This window comes from Tenrec ecaudatus, chromosome 18, assembly GCF_050624435.1.
Source record: "Tenrec ecaudatus isolate mTenEca1 chromosome 18, mTenEca1.hap1, whole genome shotgun sequence".
Taxonomy (NCBI): Eukaryota; Metazoa; Chordata; class Mammalia; order Afrosoricida; family Tenrecidae; genus Tenrec; species Tenrec ecaudatus.
The window spans coordinates 68,759,626-68,776,605 of NC_134547.1; positions in this window are offsets into that span (position 1 = coordinate 68,759,626).

The window sequence follows — 16,980 nt, forward strand, 5'->3', positions numbered from 1 at the left end:
GGGAGGCCATGGCCCAGAGGGAGCCGACTGACCCTGTCTCCCAAGGGGTCACCGGGCAAAGTCCAAGGCCTTGAATGAAACCCTGGGGTCATCAGCCCATCCTGTGTAGGGAAGCAGCCAGCCAGGCGGAGGGGGGGGCGGGGGGGAGCAGGTTCCTCTGCCATTAGCCTCAAACCACAGCCCTAACTTCCCCAGCTCCTCGCCTTGAACATTTTCATTGTTGTTGGGGGAGGGGGGTAGATGGGCATCGATTTGTCTACATTTCTCAACTTTCTGGAAGCCGCTGCGTTAGACTGTGCACCCGTTCCCCTTGGCAGGCTCACACTGGCTTTTCATTATGTCCCCGGTCAGGGAAGGGAGTCGCTTCTCCGTGCCCAGGTGAACGTTACCTTTGGGGAAAGCCTTCCATGTCCTCCCAGACCCTACACACCGGAGCCCCCTCTCCAGACCACAAATCCCAGCATCGTCCTGCCCCACGCCCTCCCTGGCTCACTTTGGACGTGTTATCCTGGAGACCCTGGAAATGGATCTCATGTTTGGCCAAGCGGAGGGGCACTAGAAGAGAGGAGGAGACTCGGCGGGATGGGCTGACGCAGCGGCTGCAGCACCGGCTTAAAGGGGGACCACCTGGGTGAGGGTGATGAAGGGCTGTTGACCTGGGGTTGCCGTGAGTCAGAACCAGACCCACGTCACCACCACCCTCCTCGCCACCCAGCCCTGGACAAAACACCTTCGGCAAATAGCCAAGGCTTTCCCTGAGTGGCCTGGCCATGTACTGGCCCATTCTCGTCCCTGTTACCTGGGACATGGGCCCTCTTTCCTCCTAGGTGCCTCTGACACCTCCTTCCTGGAGGGCCCTTCTTTGACAGTCCCCATCAACACAATACCCCACCCACCTGCTGCTGCTGCTGCATGGGTGCTGACTGGCAGGAGTAGACAGCTCGGAGAAGCCTTTGACCCTGCTCTGCTCCCAAATCTTCCAGGAGAACCCTCTCCCTGCGGTGTGCTGGCAGGCAGAGGCGGAGGGGAGGGGCGGATCTGCAGTGGTTGAGTACCATCACCTGCCACGGCCGGTTCTCGTGTTACTGCAAGTCCCCGAGCTAATGCTGAGCCCGAGGAGGACACGGTCCAGGGCCTGGATCAGAGGCTAGCATGCCAGGAAGGACAAAGTGCCTTCAGGGTGACAAGTGATAGGCAGAGAGCGAGGGATGACAGGAGGGTGAAGGGGATTCCCTTGAGTCCTGAGGGACACAAAAAAAATGTCCTAAATGTGTCTGAGCCAAATGAGACATGGTCATTCCTGGTCACCTCTGCTGCCACCCACCAGGTGTGAGCTGAGAGCAGAACCAGGGGGTGGCACTCAGGCTCTCACTTGTTCTTTCAATCCTGCAGCAATTCCATGATCCCAGGCGAAGGCCGTCCCCAGCAGAGTGGAAACAGAGGCCCTTGTAGGAAGCCTTGGTGGTGAAGTGGGTTACAAGTTGGGCTAACGACAAGGTTGGAGGTTCAAAGCCACCAGCCTCTCAGTGGGAGAAAGATGATATTTCTGCTCTGGGAAAGATGTACAGCCTCCTCTGCCTTGCGCCCAGAACTAGATGGTGCCCGGCTACCCCTACCAAACCTTCTTGAACCAATAAACAAGCAAAAAAAAATCTGCCAAACCTTCTTGAACCAACCAACAAGAAAAACCTATGTGCAATGGAACTTCAAACTCTTCAGGATCCAGACTTAGCGGATCTAGTGAGATTGGAGGATGTCCCAAGGCTATGGCCCTGAGCTGCTCTTCAGACCTGGACTGGACAGCATCCACCGAAGGACAAGCAGTGAAGACGGTCACTCTTTAGTATTACATTTCTTAAAGAAATGTACAAACAAAACCCCCAAACCCAAATACCTAAGACCAGAGAGTCCACAGCTATTTGAAACGTCCATGAGATGGCTGTCAGGGAGAAGCCTACTTTACCTAAGGTGTCCAGTACATGTTGTAGACTAGGTTGTTATTTGACTTGAATGGGCTTCAAGCATCTTATCACATACCGGTGGCCCTTGCTTTATGAACAAATTCCTTTCCAAATCTGTCTTTCTATCAAATGTGTCTGTAAGTTGGAGCTGTTGGGGATAGTCCGCTACTTGAAAACCATTCATGAAGCACTTCTGAACACACGCCAGCATCGGTTCCCCCAATGACGCGGTAAGAATAGGAACAATAACACTTGTTGTGCACCACAAAATATCACCTTCTTGGTAACGACAAACTCTCGAGACAGCTCAATTTGTGTTTGTTTTGTTTTTTAATGAGAGGTTTGAGAGCAGGGCCCTCGAAGCAGTTGGATGTTACCACGAGGATCTTAGGTGGCACGTGAATTTAAACGAAAAGAAGCAAGAAGCAGAGAAATAACGAGAGTGTCCACCCTGTGTAGACAAGGGACCCATGGTCAGCAGCCAGTCAGTCTAAGAGTCGGGGGCGGGGACAGGCTGGCTGCTGCAGGAGGGGCTTCAAGAGATGCATGGAAAAATCCCACGATCTTCCGGGACTGTTTTCCCACCAATGTTTTGGATACAACGTACATGTTTCATTCACAAGGAATAAAAAACTAATACAGACACTGGAAGGGGCTTCAAAAAGTTTGTGGAAAACCGAATCAAACTTTTTGAGACACACACACACACACACACACACACACACACACACACACGCTTTTAAAAGTTCATGGAACAATTCCACCAGCTTTTGATTTTATCTTTTTCTCCATGAACTGTTTGAAGTCCCGTGTGTGTGTGTGTGTGTGTGTGTGTGTGTGTGTGTGTGTGTAACTCTCAAACTCGGTGACAGAATTCTATTACATCTCAGAGCAAGGAGAACTGCCCCTGTGGATTCTCAAGGCTGGAAATCTTTCCAGGAGCAGACAGTCTCAGCTTACTTCTGAGGAGTGGCTGGTGGGTTCGAACTGCTGACCTTGAAATTAGCAGACCAATGTCAAATTCCCTACATCACCAACTTTCCTCCGTGGATGTGTGTGTATGCATGTATGTGTGTACATATAAACATATAAATTTATAGTGTATATATATGTATGTAATATATAGGTATACACACCCATAAGCATTACAGCCAAGAAAACGCTGTGAAGCTCAATCCTCCTCTGCCTAGACTTAGAATCAACTCCATGTCCATGAGTGAATGAGTTTCCCTCCTGGCCTCATGCAGGGCAAGTTGGGTGTACACCAGGCAGGCCCAGACTCCCTCTTCAAAGCACCCAGTCAAGTCTAGATTCTACCAGAAATGCCTAACGTGGCCAAGTTGGAAACGCCTCCCATCCAACTGGACAAACAGACTCTGCAGACAGCACCCATGCTTGTGACAGGCCCCCCCTACCCCCTGCCTGCCTCAGGACCAGCATGCCCCCCAATGCAACCAGGTCAAAGAATTAAGAGTTGCAAAATCTACCTCTTTCCTCACCACGCCACCACCCGACTCACTTTTATTTCGGAGAAAAGCCTAAACCTGCGTTGCTGTATTTTAACCCAGAACTCACTAATCAAAAACTGAAAAATAAACACTTTTCTTTCTTTCTTTCTTTCTTTTTTTTTGCCTGAGTCAATGGCTTAAGGGGATTCCAACCCTAAACTCCTGCTAAAGCTTCCTTAGTCTTTTTTACATTTGTAGCATTTGAGAGCAATTTGTTGGAGTCAAAGAAAGCAAGGAAATTTCCACCACCGACTTCAAAGGCCCCAAATCCTGTATCAGTAGAGGGGTGTCTGGTGGGAACACCAGAGGGGACTCTTTTCAAAGAGGCACGTGCAGGAATGTGCAGGGGATTGGGATTTTTTTTTTGCCCCGTGCCTGGGATCGAAGTTACTGGCAGGCACGTGACATGACCCCCATCTAGTGCTTTGGAAAATGCCCCCCTCTGTCTTTCCCCCAACACTTTAGCCTGCCACCGGGAAGAGACTCGAGAAAGGGCTGCTAAGGAACCACTAAGCCTCTGTGCCTTCAGTCCCGAGGTCTCGTTTACCTGTGGCATGGGCGGAACAAATTCAGGTGGGTCAAGAGGAGGAGCTGCCTGGATTGTTTCCTGTGCCCAAAGAAAGGGCCTTAGAGACAGAAGGAACTTCCGGCCAGGAAGCTCAGGGACAGTCCCATTCCATTCCACTCCACGGCTCTCCGACTGTATTCGGCCCACTTTCTGCGCGCTCTTTGGCCTGGCCTGCCATTGTCTTCTACATCTGACCCCTTAGTGACGTCCAGTGCCCTCCGTGTCTGAGTCGACCCGGCCTGCTCCAGTCGCACAGTCTACTTTGAGTTCGACCAGGAGTCCTGGCGATGCGATGCCTACGGCCCTTGGCTGCTGACCGCAAGGGCGTGGGTTCTTCTTCGTGAACCTACCAGACCAGTGGTTCTCAACCTTCCTCATGCCGCGACCCTTTCATACCGTCCCTCATGGTGTGGTGACCGCCCAACCCTCAAATTATTTTTGTTGGCACTTCATCACTGTCATTTTGCTACTGGGATGACCCGGGTGACCCCTGTGAAAGGGTCATTCGACCCCCAGAGGGGTTGAGACCCACAGGTTGAGAACCGAGGCACCGGATGCTCCCTGGGAGAGAGCTGTTGCTTATCCACTTCCGAAAAGATAAACAGCCTTGGAAATCCCCTGGGGCGCTTCGGCTCCATGCTGGAAGGAGCAAAGAGACAGCAGTGGGGCCTGGTTTGGGTCTGGGGGCCTTCAGGTTGCTGCTATGTGCTCCTTACAGACTGACAGCCTTGGAAACCCTGTGAAGGACTCTGGGAGACGAGGCAGCTCGGTGGCAGTAGAATACTCACACTGTTGGATCCAGGCAGGGAGGGCTTTAATGGGTTTGAAAAGAGTTATGCCTGTGAGCAATCTTTCCTGGAAAACCCCAAAGCCCCTGGCCTCAAAGGTGATTCTAACACCGAGTGACCCCAAAGGACAGAGTGGAGCTGCCCAGAGGGGTTTCCGGGACCAGACATCTGGAAGGAGGCAGATTGCCGCAGCGGTCTCCCGCCGAGCAGCAAGTGGATCAGAGTGGCGTTTGAGAGCAGCCAAGCACATAAGCAGGACGCCCTTACCGAGCCTGTAAACTGCAAAGATGGAAGGCCCGACGGTCTGCCCGCTTTACAGTCAGAGCAACATGAGGCTGTCTATCACCCTTTCTCTCTGCCCAGACAGAAGACCCCCAACGCTTTCAAGTATCTGCCAACTGAATGAGTGCACTGCACGTCCATTGTATTTATTTTATTAACGTGCCTTGGTTTGGCTATGAGGCCGAACAGTTTCTCAAATGCCTGTGGGCCATTTGCGTTTGGTTCTCTGGAAGCATTCCTACCCCTGCCCATTTTGTTTCTTCAGTTGGCTTGTGTATATTCTTGCTCCTGGTTTTATCAAAGCTCTCGCAATGAAGGAAATGAACTGTCTTGTGTGCAGCGATTTCTCCGGACATGCCAGCCTGCAGGCTTTGTTTACAGGGTGTCCATTCTCCTTCAGCCACATGCGTTTGGGTGCAAACCTAGCACCGTCTGCTTGTTAGCATCTGGGTTTTATGTCAGGCAGGGGGGGGAGGGCTCGTGTCTCCCAGCCGAAGTTTCGAAACAATCAAAGCAACACATTTGACTTTGCTTTCATAGCTTTTGGTTTTGCCCATGATGTCCACAAAACTAGCCCCTTCCCGTTCACCTCCCACCCACAGCCCCTATCTTACCGTTTCTCCACCACCACCAGTAGTTATTTCTTTTGTGACTCCCCCACCTCAACAGCAAACGTGACCAGCAGGAACGGGGCCCTATTGGTTTCTGAATCTCGAGCATCAAATCCGCGGCGGGTTACACTTGGGGAGTGCACTAAGTGTTTGCGGAATTAAGTTTTAAACCAATTAGCGCCTGATAAATTGGACAGCGAGCCCGTCAGAGAAATGGTCTCATTTCCAGTAGACTGCTCTATGAGCAGAGGAAGACATAGCCCGGGTCCAAACTACACTTACCAAGCTGCCCGGGAAAGGCGGAAAGAGGGTATGAGAATGACTTCTCCTTTGACAGATTAAAGAGATGTCGTCTTTCGTCGTCCAGGTAATGTGGCTAAGCCCTGACTGGCTCCTCTTTGCTGGGCTTGCTGGTCTACCACGGTCATTGTCTACCCAGGTCCACCCTGCGACTCTCCAGAAAGGATGCGAGGTGAGGCTGCTTTGTGCTCCTTGGCACTTCAGGACTGTGTCCGACACAACAACAACAGAGGCATGAACGCCGCGCTCCCGGAGCCCCGAGTCCTACAGGAGATGAGAAATTTAAAAAGCAATTGTCTGACAATGTCGAGAGTGCAGGCTTTCGGAGCTGGCCTGCTTTTCGCACTGTTTAATACAAGGCTTGCGTGGAGAATCAGTGGATCTGACAGTGTGTGAGCAAGCATCCTGGGTAATTGCCGGCCAGCGCCATTTTCCTGGGTTCGGTTTCCATTCAAGGCCTGAGCACCGAGACACCTTCAACCAACGCTTCACGATGACCAATCACGGGAGACCGTCCTGGTGTCTCCAGAAGTTCATGCACACAGTTTGGGGATTTATCTACCCTTGTAACTCGAGAACCAAAGGCCTGGCCTCTTTTCTATCCGGTGGACCATTAGGTTTTCCAAGTGAGGTGTCCTATGAGCTGTAATGTACCCTCCTTGGTTCACAAGCTCGGGCACCCAGCTGACTCGGTAGATTTATAAGAGGCTCCTGATTCTAGCTTCATGGACCCGTTTTCCAACAGAGAAGGGAAGGCTCTAACAGGGCAGAGTGACCTGCTGAGGTCACCTGGATCGTCAGTGGTAACCCAAGTCTAAAACCAGGCTGCCGGACACTGATCGCAGCACCCTCTGTCCTGGCCCCTTATCTGAAGGCTGTGGCCTTGTTCATAAAGAGAGAGGATCTTAATAGAAGGCTGGGAAGGCCAGAGGAAGTGGGACAAACACAAAACAGCTGCTCATCACTTTTGCTTTTTAAATTGAACCTGAACTCGGCTGCAGCTGTGAGCCAGGCAATTACATGCGGAGAATTCTCCAGTGGCATGCATCATCTTCCCGTCCCGGGCTTCCGCCGGGCACCGCGTCTGCCGCGGTCTCCTGCTAGTCCTCTGTTCGGACTGTCCACTAGGATTACCGGGAGTTCGCTGGTCAACCCAAAAGAGGCACAAAGGGGCAAAAGAAAACAGCATGGACGCCTCCCCGAGCCCTATCCTAGGGGTTCTGATTCAATAGGGGAGGCCGAGCAGCAATATGTTCAGAGCTCCCACACAGAGTTCTGTGCGCAAGCATCATGCCGCTTCCTGTCTGGCGGAGGGGTTAAACATATCTCCACGTCTCAGTGTCGCCATTCTTCTGCACAAGAGTCATGCATTCTATGGCTCTCTCTCTCTCTCTCTCTCTCTCTCTCTCTCTCTCTCTCTCTCTCTCTCTCTGTCTCTCTCTCTCTCTTTGCTGGCTTTGAGCATTCACTAGAAGGTGTGACAGAGCTTGGAGATTGTGCTTCCAGTCACATGGTTGATGGAAACGGAAGGACCCAAGTCAGGAGAAATCAGATGGGAACCGGACACATCTCAGGACCCACGTTAGGAAGAGCCATGTGGGCAAGAGGTGGAGCACGCCCCCCGCCCCCCGCAGCCATCTGAAGGCCTGTCTAAGTAGGAGCACCGCTTACTGGGGCCACTGCAGGTGCGGGCCCTTAGGCTAGAAATAGCATCAGATGTAGTGCTCCCTGTAGAAATGTCCCCTAGTGATGTAGCCCCTGCGGCAGATGTGTGGAAATGCCCCCTGGATATTGGCCTTCAAGCCGAAAGTTCCTGGAAGTGTGGCCCGCAGGACGGAAATGGCCTCCGATTTCTACTGGCCAACGGGGCTCTGCTCAGGGACTGGCCACTCTGGTTCTGCTCCCATGTGCTGGGGCTTGGACAGTCTATGTGTGTGCTCTTGCCCTCTGCTGAGCGAGAGCAAGGTGGCAGTCGGCTTCCCTCAGGCCCCTTAACCTCCAAGGGTTTTGCGTTGGAATGAGGATGGCTAGTTGGTTTGGTTTGGGCTTGGGTTTGTCAGTTACCTCAGACCAAGTGTCCCAAGGGTCATCTATTTGGGAAACCCCCCAAGAAAGGAAGGGCAAAGGCCTCCATTCCTTAGAAGTGCTCAGATCAGTCAGGCGATGATAATCTTCCAAGGGTTTTTATTTGCCCCCCCACCCCCACTCCCAAAGGCAAATGGTTACATAATGATGACCTCATCAGTGGGGCCAGAGACGCACTCTCCAAAAGGGCAGACATGGCCCACCACCTTCCCTTCCCACCTGTGGGAACACCCTGTCAGCCAAACCCTGCCTACCTAGTCGCTGGTGATTGGCTCTGAGATAAACAACTGACCGAGATGGGCCAATCAACACTTTCTCCCTAGAATTTGTCAATATAACTGACTGTTAAGGACCCCTGCTGGCACAGCGGGTTAGGCATCGGTTGTTAAGGTTGGTTGTTGGGAGGGGCCAGCTGCTCAGTGCTGAGAAAGATGAAAGCTCCTTCCAAGAGCTACCATATTGGAAACGTGAAGTAGTAGGTCGTTAGGAATTGGACATCAGTGGGCAGTGGTGAGCTTAGTTGATTTCATCCAACTCTTAGGCCCCTGGTGAGGCAGCAGGTACACACTCACCTACAACTGCAAGTTCTGCTGTTTAGATCAGCAGCTCTTCTACCTGCTCCTCTGTGGGAGACAGAGGTGATAGTTTGCTTCTGTAAAGGTAATCCCAAACCAAACTCGCTGCCATCAAGTCAATGCATAGAGCTGCTGGTGGTTTCAAACTGCTGACCATGTGGGTTGCAGCCCAACACATAACCACTAAACCACCAAGGTTACATCCTTTGGGGCAGCTCTGCTCTGTGCTATCAGGTGGCTGGGAGTCTGAATGGACTTGCTGGGAATTGGCGAATATACACTTTGAACGTTGTATCAAAGGAAACAGCAATTTAAAGGCAGAGGTTTTTGTTGCTATTGTTTTAATGTCCTAGCAATCCCTGACTGAAATACTAGGGTAGTAATATATTCCTTCCAGAACCTCTGCTTTCCTGAAAAGATTTCTCCACTCTCAGTTGACCAAACCAAACTTGATGATGATCTTGCTGAGTTTTGTTGAGTATTCAATCTTGAATTCCCACAGGGGACTCCCGGAGGCAGTAATGGGTCCCTTTTCCATGACTATATAGATCTATAAGATTACCCCCGTGTAAGGTCCTTCTCTGTTTTTAATGGACTACACATCGATACCACTTGCCAACACATGGCTACGATTTTTCAACGACACTGGCCTACAGCTTAAGAGGACTCTGAGGTTTTAAAAATGGAATCTGCAGAATAACAAAGGCATCTTCTAGAACATGAATTCTTTGGGAAACAGGAATTAGGAAAGGAGTCTTTTGAGACTATATAAGCTGGGACTCACGTCAATCCTTTCAGCGAGTGATTTTCCAGACTGCTGTACACAAGCTAGCCCCGTGGGATGACTGGTTATCAAAGAAGCAGAGTCCATGTTCAAATACATTTGGGAGACAGGATGCACCAACCCTGCTTGCCCCATGGAGGTCATAATATGTGAATGCTTAAAGACTACATTTAACGTCATTTCATTATTTGAATGACATGTCTTGACTCAGTTGTCTCATTCTGACAACCCTTAGTACAAAGCAAAGAGGAAAGAGCTCACAAGAGCTCACAAGACAAATCATCAACAAAACCAGTCAACACTTGCCCCATGTGAAGGTCAACTATGTGCGATGCTGATCAAGGTCAAGTATGGAGTCCAGTGGGTGGTATGTTTACTCTGGGCCAGCTCTTTTCATGAGAGCTCATATTTAATCCTGCCCTCCACGTGTCTTTGAGGGCTGGCCCCTGGTTTGCAGATGCAAACCCTTGGGTGTTCTTGGGAGTGCCCCTGCCAAACTTACTGTCTCCTAAATAGAGCTTGCAAGGCAGTGTGGTAACAGGGGTTCGTCTTCACGGAATTAGCTCCCTGCATGCCAACGGTGCAACCTCACGTGCCATACGGTGCCGGGGTAGGGAGGACGCGCGCCGTCTACCTATTCTCTTTCAAAGCCTCTTGAAATGACAGCCTTTCGCTGCAAGTCCCGAGTCCCGAAAGGATGTGCAAAGTCGCCTTCCGAAACCGAACGACCGAGCAGGGTGTTTTCAGAACTGGAGGGGTGCTTGGAGGCCGGTTGGGGGGAAGAGTCATAGCTGGGGTGCTCTGCATTCTGATTACATAGCACCGTGTTTTCCCTTAGGCGTTATTCAGCCCCACCACGTGGGAAAGAAGATGGCCCAGAAGGAGAAAGACAACCTGGCTCACACAACATGCCCTGAGGCTACAACCCGGGCTGTTGGGTTTTGGCGGAGCGAGCAGCTGGAGAGGAAGAGGAGTAACATGAGATGTCTCCAGTGGTTTCTGTGGTCCTGACAGTGCGTCAGATGATACTTGAGCTGCTTTGTACCTGAGTTTGCTCATCTATAAAATGGGCGCTAAAATGCCACCTCTACTTGTAGAATGGCTTAGAAATGGCATGGAGCCTGGTACCCACCAGACTCCTGATGAATGGCACTGCCACCACTAGCAACGACACCATCATCACCCCCAGCATCCCTTGCCATGCTTTGGACCCTCTCCAAAGGACTCAACTGGGCAGAACAACCCTGGAGTTGAACCACACAACAGTTTTCTAATTCCTACCAAAATAGTGCAGTCCAACGTGCCCATCTCTCCTTAAACGATAACAATTCTGATGTTCATGTCATTGTATCGCCGTCTCGATAGGCTCTGACTTGGAGGGAGGGGAGGGGGCAGAGATCATCGGCTCGAAGGCTACACTGCTTCCTGAACTCGCTGTGTGATGTGGTAGTGGGGGCAGTACTCACATCATCCCCTAACCTCTCCAGGGAGGAGGAAAATCAAAATCAACAGCCCAAGGCTCGTCCATCCCTGGGAGGCACAGGTCAGAGATGCCTCCGCTCTCCACTCTGGTGTATTCATTCAGACTCCAGCTTTCTCTCCCACGGCCCTCTCTCTGCCTGGGGTGGGTTGGATAATCCATCAAGATGACAACCCAGAATTCACGGTCCATACTTACAGCCAAGGGGTGCATTAAGGAAGGGGTACAACTCGGAGTCAGGAGCTGGAAGCAAGCAGGCAAAGTCTCCCTTCTTAGTGCACAGAGACTCAGCTCCTCTGCAGGGCAGCTTACCTCAGAGCCTACTGTGATCGTGACATTGTCTATTGTCAATTTGAGGCTTAAGAGAGAAGGGGTGGAGTTTAGCCTGTCAATCAGGTTGCTGCTTGATGACCTCATGTGGAGTCGCTAAGGAGTTAAAGAGCTTGCTGGATGCAGGGCAAACGCTCACTCCCTGTTGAGAAGACACATGGAGCTGAAGGAGCCAATGTGGAGACTCCTGCCAGCACTGAGATGCTTCCACTGCCACTGGATCCACAAGACCTTCCACCCACTGGCCTGTGAGCTTCGTGCATTTGGTGTCATTGCCTGTGTTGTGTGAGTCTGAAGAAGAATTTATAGACTGGTAACAGACATATGGGCTAACATTGAACTTAGGGACTTGATCTGGACTGGGATGGAATGTTTTCTCAATCTTCAATTGCTCATGTATATGAAGCTCTTTCATATACACATGTGAGTGTCTATAAATCTGTTTCTCTCATCTACCCAGACGAGCACACCTACTGAGCACACACTCCTCTAGACCCCCTCTCAGCCCTGAGGACTCTTGCTGCCCGCTCTGTCACTGGCCTTTGCCGAGTTTCTCACCATCTTCAGTGTCAGAGCCCTATGTCACTGTCACAACTCTTTGAGGTGGCTCTTTGCCTCTTGCCTCCTCCCTCTCCCTCTCTCTTTCTTCCTTCTCCCCTCTTCTTGCTCCTTTCTGTCTGCCCATCCTCTTGGAAATTGGCCCCTAACACAGCCCCTTGTCAAAATCAAGGCAGGACCACAGTGGAAGGTGGGGGGTGGGGGGTGGGGGGTGGGTGAGACAGCACAGACTGATCAATCCCTTCTAGGTAGGCCTTCGCCCAGACATGTCATTTGCATAGTGAGCCAGCCTAGACTGCAACTCACTTCATTTGCCTAGTCTACTGACCAATCCCTGCCTGGTGCATACCAATCACAGGGCAGGCTGGGGACCAGAGCTGGACAACAAACAATGAAAACCAGGTTGTTTGCACCTTATCCAGGCCATGTCCATCCACCTAGACAAAAGTCACCAAGGCACAAATGCTCAGGGGGGGCATGGATCAACAAGCTGCGGCGACCCCTTTGAGGAAATAGATGCACATTTCCAGTTGCCACTGAATCCGACACACAGGGAACCCCATGGTGTCATAGGAAGCCTACCCCACCAGGCTCTCAGTGGCTGGCTTGTCCCTATTGTGCTTTGTGTTTAGTTACCAGCCAAGTGTTCACATCACTTCAGAACCCCACGCATGTTTTAGGAAGCAATAATTACTTCGGCAAATAAAAAACATAATAAAAATACCGATACTAAATATTACAGCCAACAGCCCCAAGAAAACAAAGTGTTCTAAGTCTTTCCTGGGATCTCAGTTTGGATGAGACAGGAGGAGTCTCTTTTTCTACACTTTCCTCTTTAAAATTCCCAAACGTAAACTCACTGCCATCAAGGTGATGCTGGCTCACCAGGTCGAGCGGCCCCTGGGAGTTTCTGAGACTGTAACTCTTTAGGGGAGTAGAAAGTTCCATCTTTCTCAATTGAAGCGGCTCGTGGTTTTGAACTGCTGACCTTGTAGATCACAGCCTAAAGAGTACCTACTCTGCCATCATGTCTCGTCTTTGGCTTGGTTATAGTTGCATAAACGGAGGCCCTGGTCATCTTTGTTTCAGTCTCCCCTGGTGGGCACTGCCAGGAAGACAGCGGACTTGTAACCACAGCATCCATGGTTCAAGCCCACCAGCTGCTCCGAGGGCGAAAGATGACACGGTGTTCCCCTATGGAGGTCATAGCCTCAGAAACCCTGGGCTTGTTTTTTTTTTTGTTTGTTTGGTTTTTTTTGAAGTATAAGTCGGAATCTACAGATGGCCCTGGGCACGGTGTTATTTTAATACATCATCCTGGTTCCAAATGCACGGTCACTGTGAGAGACTGGATGGCAGTGAGTTTTCTTTGGGCTTCTGCGCTTTGCTAAACACTTGACGGATTTCAACAAAGGAAACATTGCTCATCAGCCCCCGACAGGCATGAGTCTGTGGCTCAGAACACTGGTCCTTGAAAAGACAGATCGTTCCATGATGTGATGGTCCAGTATTCTTCTACAACAGGGGCGGGGCACGTTCCTTCTACCAGCGGCCACTTGGATCAGTACACTGTCAGTCGCAGGCCATGCAAAATGACCAACTCAAAAAGTTGCCGGCTAGATTGTGTCAAACCCTGAATTAACTGGTGCTCTTTGGTGAGGCGTGTGATGCTAGTCTGTGTTGGTGAGTTCAATGGGCCTTCTACAGCACACGGACCAGTAGTTCCCACTAAACAATCTAGCACGATCACTTTTTAGACCTACAACTATACATGTAGCGCTAAACATTTTATCGTATGCCTGTTGCAAGCTGTGCCCATTGTGTTTGCGACTCATGGGACGCAGTGGTTTTTATTTTAGTTGGCTGGGATGTGTGTGTGTGGTGGGGTATGATTGTTTGGTGGGGACTATTTCTATTGGACTATTTACTATTGGACTATTTCGCCCCAAGATCCACACCAAGTTTCCCTGGCTGCTCGTGAGACTCACCTCTAAATGCCCAGACTTCAGGTGAGATGCTGATATTTATATTGACATCTGAGATCAATTTCATCTCCACGTTCACACAATGGATCGTCTTTTGAAGTGTAAGGATTTCATTGGAGGGGAGCCTTACGTCTCGGTAAGAGTTCTAATGGACACAGTGGCTGTGACAATGTGCTCACACCGGGAGCCATTGTGCGGACAGCGCCGAAGGCCACGCTGCTGTTTTGTTTGTGGCTTTGAGCGGCTATGAACTTGAACCGACTTGAAGGCACCTAATTTCTAACCCTTCATGGCTCAGATGAACAACTTAATATTTAAAGCGTGTGGTGGCAGACAAGGCAATACTACAAGGAGAACACGCTTCCCCCTGGTAAATAGCCCGTGTATTCAATTTGAGCCATTTTAGACAGGGATGGAATACATCTAGGCTTTTCAACCTAAAAATTTAAAAAAAAGTCACATTTGCTAGTTCTGAGAAGCAGATGACTGTTGTTTTGGGGTTGTTGTTTGATATTAATCATGCATTATTTTTCCCCGAAAAAGAAATTAATTAGAAATACTGGATGAGAATAAATAGTTCAGGCAGCCGGCAGCAAAATGGGAAAATACCATGTGTTAGGAGTTTTAGTGCCCTCTGAGTACAGAAATTTATTTGCGGCAAGCAGAAAATAGACAGAAAGCATAAAAATACAGCCGAGTCCCCCTAGTAAAATTATTTATCAAGCTAACAAGGGAGGGACCCTGCTTGTAACAACAAACCAGTGTGGAGTAGACATGGCTTTATATTTTACCTTTGGGTTAGCGAACCAGTAAAAATACCAGCTGACAAGTACTTCACATAAACATTTCTTTCTAAATGAGCCTCCTTGTTAGGTGGAACAGGAGGAGAAAGAAAAAAAGAAAAAGTCTTCCCAGCGAACGAACACTGTAGCTTCCAGAGAATTCTAGCATGCACACGCTGACTCATTTGTGCAAAAATAATATAATGAGGGTAGGTGCGGGGCTAAGGGGGGGTGGGCTAAGGTAGTGTGAATGCCGGCTGGGAGCTGACACAAGGGACGAGAGATTCGTGAAAGGAAACATGCTCACTCGATCGTCGTCATAGTGGGATATTTACCCCAAAATAATAATAAAAGTCACTGCTTCGCCAAAAAAAAAAAAAAAAGACATGCCCTTTTCAGGACAAGTGTCCCGCATTTAGAACAAAACACCCACCTATCTCAGATCTCCCCACAGTGCCTCTGCTGCGTGCACCTCCTAGCTATATTTTTTCAAACATTTATTTTATGAGCAAAACCCCAATGCCGGGTTTTACAGTTTAGTTTAACGATCCCAAACTTTGATTATAAATTACAAATCACTTTCTTTTGCAGCTTACCAAAAAGAAGAAGAGCCACAACGGTCGGGGGGCCGAGGGGGAGGCCCCCAATGCACACGCCCAAAACATAAAACTAGGAGAGTGACCCCCCCCCCACCCTGGCTAGATCCCAATGCAATGTTAATGAAACAGCAAATCAATAAATAAGACAGAGGCACCCCCTGCCCAACCCCTGGGGTGACAGAGCCCCACTACAGCTCAGTAAATAACTCCTGAAAGTGTGACGGAAAACACACACACACACACACACACACACACACACACACCCCAACACCTAGTCGTCCTAACGTAGAAATCTGACCGGTTAACTGTAGCAGACGCTGGATGGTGCCTTAAAAAAAAATTGTGGTGGAAATGATGCTGTGGAGGAAGAAGGGCATCTGAGGGACCCTGTACAATGCCGTAGAGACCTTTCTTTGGAGCCTGGGTGTCCACCACCCCCCTCCCCGACCCGCACCCAGTCCCCCACCCCCGTGCCAATGCCTTAGAAAGGTTTCTCAGCAAGAGCGAGGAGGTGGCTTCTCATGACCGGCTTTGGGCAGCTCCACTCAAATGCCCGACACAATGAAAAACAAACACTTCCTTATTATTATTTTCTTCGGCCTGGAACAGGATGGCATTTCACCACGCCTCTATAAAGGCTCTGACCTCAGGCGAAACAAGTGAATTCTCTCCTCTCCTGAACTTTCCTTCCCCGGTCGGGGCCCAAAGGCTCCAACACAACTCCTACCCGCAGGCTTCACCAGGGAGCTGGGCGTGAATCGCACCATTCTTTTCCTGTAAATCTGCAAGGCCGGCGTATCTCAGAGGCCGTGGGCTATTCATGACCACTGCCCGCCGCCCCCCTTCTGCTTGGTCTGGGGTCTTCTCTGAGACCCTGGGTGTTCTAAAAGGTAAGCATCTGACTCTTAGCTGAAATGTTGGCCCTGTGACCCTCACCCGAGAGGCAGCGCAGAAGAGAGTACTGGCTCTGAACTTCTAAAGAGACTCAGCTGAAAAGTTCTCCTCTGCACACATGGGCCACTGTGAGGGAGGCAGAATCATGCCGACGGCATCGACCAACAACAAGGCCGGGCACTGCCGAGAGAACAAACACACCTGCCTTGACAGAGCGCAGCCAGAATGCTCTCGAGAAGCGGGGTGGCCGGACCTCACCTTATGCACTTGGGACGTGCTGTCAGGAGAGGCCAGCCCCTGGAGAAGGACATCCTGCTTGGTCAAGTAGAGGGCCAGGGAATCGGAGGAAGGCCCTCCATGAGATAGCAGACACTGTGGCTGCAACAGTGGGCTCCGACATAAGAGCGGCTGGGATGAGGCTGCCGCACCGGGCAGTGGTTCAGTGTGCTGTGCGTGGCACTGCTGCGGTGGGAAGCCATGCGAGCACACGGAACAACCGCAGCAGAGTGGGACTGGTTAGGAAGCCACTAAGCAAAGATCAGGAGGAGCAGAGGTCATGTCTACGTCATCCGGACCAAGCCTCCTCTCCCTCTCCCTGCCAATCCCCAGCCCCCACTCCCACTGCCTGAATCCCAGTCGTTCGGGTCTCTGGGCCTGGAGCAGGTAGAATGCAGGCAATTTCTGCCAGCAGCATTATCACTGAGAGCTAAGCGGGGGCCCAGATTTTGTAAGCAGTCATTCTAAAGATGCTGGTGTTTTGTGCCCCTGGATCCGGGGGTGGTAGTAGTGGGGGCACCGGGGGGCACTGAGAAGGTGGGAGAAGAACAAGATGTCAAGGGGCTCCCCTACCTCGTGGACCTGCAGCTGGCTGCTGGTGAGAAGAATTGAGA